Here is a 4,350-nt window from a genome sequence, read left to right on the forward strand (position 1 = left end):
GCTGAAGTTGACTGCACACCTGATCCCTGCTTCAACCCTTTTCTGTCAGATGCACTAGTTTCACTCACTGGACAGCCTGAAGATCAGTGTTCTATTCGCATTCTGCGTGATACTGGAGGTTCTCAGTCCATTATTTTAGCTGACACATTACCGTTTTCTGAACAGTCATCATGTGGATATAGTGCAATTCTACAGGGCGTAGAAATGGGTTATGTTCCTCGGCCTGTACATCTGGTACATTTAAACTCCAAAATAATCTCAGGAATTTTTCCTATTGCTGTCTGCCCAGCACTACCTATCAAAGGTGTCGCATTACTGTTAGGTAATGATATTGCTGGCGGTAAGGTAACTCCTGCATTAGAGGTTTTGGATGTACCCCAAAACTTGGGAACTAGAGATAACAAGTCATCACCCAAAGTGAACCCAACTGGTGTACTAACTCGTGCACAAAAACGTAAGAAAAAGGCTAAAAGTGATGATGTGGATTTGTCTGACAGTTTGTTTATGTCAGTGTTCTCAGGTGGTGGAGAATCTGACTCTGTTACAGAGGCTTCTGCAGTTCCGGATATGACTGGTGGGGATGCATTACAGACCCCTGATAGTGCTTTCCCAATCACTCGTGCTCACCTACGCACTTCTCAGAGGTCGGATCCAACGTTAAAACCCTATTTTGAAGGTGTAGTAGGTCCTGATACGGCCAAGGATGAAGGTGTATCTTTCTTTCTGGATGATGGAATTTTAATGCGTAGATGGTGTCCTGTTCTGCTTCCTGGTGCTGATTGGAACATAGTTTTACAGATTGTGGTTCCTTCCAGTTATCGAAAGAATATTTTATCATTAGTACATGAAAGTAAATGGTCAGGACACTTGGGTGTTTCAAAGACATACCAACTGATTTTGAAACACTTTTACTGGCCTGGATTAAAAACAGATGTGGTTAAATTCTGCCGCAGTTGCCACATATGTCAGATGGCTGGAAAGCCTAACCAGACCATACCAAATGCTCCGCTCCATCCAATTCCTGCAGTGAAAGAACCATTTGAACGCATCATTATGGATTGTGTGGGTCCTTTACCACGAACCAAATCTGGTAATCAGTTTTTACTTACCTTAATGTGCGCTTCCACTCGCTACCCTGAAGCCATTCCTCTCCGTAAAATCACTGCTAGTTCAATCATTAATGCCATGACCAGATTCTTTTCTACATTTGGTCTTCCAAGAACTGTACAGACAGATCAAGGTACAAATTTCAAATCGAAACTCCTTAGACAGGTTCTTAAAGAACTAGACATTAAACATGCTGTTTCTAGTGCATATCATCCTCAATCTCAGGGAGCTTTAGAACGTTGGCATCAGACTTTAAAGTCTATGCTGAAGAAATACTGCCTTGAGAATAAGGAAAGCTGGGATGAAGGTATCCCTTTTGTACTGTTTGCAGCTAGAGAATCCACTCAGGAATCATTAAGATTTAGCCCTGCAGAACTAGTGTTTGGTCATACTCTTCGCAGTCCACTAAAAATTCTGAAAGAGAAACTTTTGAACTCTGACACTTCCACTCAGGAAAACATTTTGGATTATGTTTGTAAGTTTCGTGAGCGTTTGCATTCTTCCCGTGCAATTGCACAAGAGTTCCTTTGTGACTCTCAGAAATCAATGAAAAGGCGTTATGATCATTCTGCTGTTCTTCGTCACTTTCAGGTTGGTGACAAAGTTTTGGCATTACTGCCTATCCCTGGATCTGCTCTTGATGCCAAGTTCTTAGGTACTTATGAGGTTAGTGATCAACTGAGTGACACTGACTATGTGATAAACACTCCTGAAAGGAGGAGAAAAACCAGAGTGTGTCACATAAACATGCTAAAACCATACTACATTCGAACAACTAACCCAAATATGGACCAGAGTAAAATAAAACCCAGTGGCAGTGCAGCCATAATTGTGACAGATGATGTTAGCTCTGAATCGGGTGAAGATGGTTTAACTCTTCGCTCCAGTTTTCACCAAAGTCCTCGTTTGCCCAATTCTGAAATGTTGAAAGAGTTTTCAAATAGTCTTACACATTTGCCTGAAAGCCAGCAAGACGATATTTTATCACTGATGAGCAGTTTCCTATGTCTATTCAATGACATACCGACATGCACTACAGTACTTGAACATGACATTGATGTCGCTAATGCTAAACCCATTAAGCAACATCCTTATAGAATAAATCCTGTTAAAAGAGCTCTAATGAACAGTGAGACAGAGTACATGTTGCAAAATGGATTTGCAAAACACAGTTTGAGTTCTTGGAGTTCTCCCTGTTTGCTTGAAATGAAACCCGATGGCACACCACGTTTCATTACCGATTACCGCAAGGTAAATTCTGTTACAGTTACTGACTCATATCCACTTCCTCGCATTGAGGACTGTGTAGATAATGTGGGAAATGCTCAGTATGTAAGTAAACTAGATTTATTAAAAGGATATTGGCAAGTACCCCTCACGAAGAGAGCTTCTGATATTTCTGCTTTTGTTACACCAGACCAATTTTTACAGTACAATGTGATGGCATTTGGGATGTGTAATGCCCTTGCAACCTTCCAACGCCTAGTAAACATTGTTTTGTCTGGTTTGTCTAACTGCAGTGCATACTTGGATGATATAGTAGTATATACTTCTACCTGGACAGAACACGTAACTGTTTTAAAACAAGTGTTCACTCGCCTTGCTAAAGCTTCTTTGACCTTAAACCTCCCCAAATGTGACTTTGGGAAAGCCACAGTGACCTATCTTGGTAGACAGGTAGGCCAAGGACAAGTGCGACCTTTAAAAGAAAAAGTTTCTGCCATTACTTCGTTCCCTGTGCCTTGCACTAGAAAGGCTTTACGCCGTTTTCTTGGTATGGCAAGTTATTATAGGAATTTCTGTCGCAACTTTTCCACTATTGTTCATCCTCTGACTGGTCTATTAAGTCCAAAAGTCAACTTTGTATGGACCCCAGAATGTCAACATGCTTTTGATAGCATTAAATCTCTGTTATGTCATGCTCCTGTACTCTCTGCCCCAGATACAGAAAGGCCCTTTAAACTTGAGGTTGATGCGAGTGCAGTGGGAGCTGGTGCTGTCCTCCTACAGGAAGGTAAAAATGGAGCTGATCATCCCATTTGTTATTTTTCTAGGAAGTTTAACAGAAGCCAGCTTAACTATTCCATCATTGAGAAGGAAGCCTTGGCTTTGCTTTTGGCTTTACAACACTTTGAGGTATACCTTGGATCCTGTCCTTCTCCAATTGTGGTCTACACTGACCATAACCCACTTGTCTTCCTAGCACGTATGTACAACCATAATCAAAGACTCATGCGTTGGGCTTTAATCATTCAAGACTTTAATCTGAACATCAGATACAAGAAGGGTTCAGCAAACATCTTGGCTGATGCTTTATCAAGACAGGAGTTATGAAAACAAGAGTTTGTTATTAAAATGTAAGTGAAGGGATGGACATTTTGTTTCACATTTTTAGGGGGGGGGGTGTTACGGCTGGTGGCCGTATGTGTGTTTGTTTTGTACCTTCATCAACAGACTGGCCAGCCGATGTCGCTGAAAAGCACCGTTTTCCTCCGTGCTATCGGTACCGCTGTTTCTGATAGGATCGGATTTCTTCTTCGCTGGATACCCTCTTCTTCGCTGTTCCTGACGGACTCTGATCTCCCTGCGTGCTCTGCACTCCTCCTGCTGGACGTCTCCGGGAGTTCATGTTGGACTATTCATTTCCTGGTTCTTCTGAATTCGCCGCCAATCAAGAAGGGACTACATTATATAAACTCTCTGCACCTGCCACTAAAGGCAGCTGGTATTTGGACAGAACAGCTCGCCACTTCTGATTTTGGTGTTGTAAAATTTTGAAGCTTGATTATTTTTGTATGCTTACCTGCTTGTTGGGAAGCTTGGGTATTTTGTATGCCTGCTCGTTGGGAAGCTTGGTTATTTTTGTGTGCTCACCTGCTTGATGACTCCATCTTGGCTCAAAGGAGTCTCTTTAAAGTTGATTGGGCTTTGTCTTGATTTGTTTGTTTGCTTTTTGTTAGCAGGGACGTTTTTGATTTAGGAAACTGTTGAATTAGTTTGTCCCTCCTTTTGGGGGATTATTTTTAGTTAAATTTATGGTTGTGTATTTTGGGTTTTACCCCTTTTTATTTTCAAATGGTTTGTACTTTGTTAAGTATCCCCCTTTTGTTTGTTTTGTTAAAAATAACGGAAACTGAACTAAAAAGAAATAAATTACTCTTTCTTTCATAAAACCAACAACACCTGGTTTGAATGTTTACTTCCCCCTACCCCTAGACCGAGTGGGGTCGTAACAATAATAAA

The 4,350-nt window shown here is 41.3% G+C and overlaps 1 long non-coding RNA gene across 1 annotated transcript; it reads right to left on the bottom strand.

The window, feature by feature from the left end:
* Positions 1 to 892: 892 nt before the first annotated feature.
* LOC124884325 lies at positions 893 to 3,885 on the bottom strand. The gene is made up of 2 exons (XR_007042418.1): positions 3,550 to 3,885; positions 893 to 1,222 (listed from the first exon to the last, which is right to left on the bottom strand). It is a non-coding gene; the product is annotated as an uncharacterized LOC124884325 (long non-coding RNA).
* Between the last annotated feature and the right edge of the window lie 465 nt (positions 3,886 to 4,350).

The sequence above is a fragment of the Girardinichthys multiradiatus genome, chromosome 18 (genome assembly GCF_021462225.1).
Source record: "Girardinichthys multiradiatus isolate DD_20200921_A chromosome 18, DD_fGirMul_XY1, whole genome shotgun sequence".
Taxonomy (NCBI): domain Eukaryota; kingdom Metazoa; phylum Chordata; class Actinopteri; order Cyprinodontiformes; family Goodeidae; genus Girardinichthys; species Girardinichthys multiradiatus.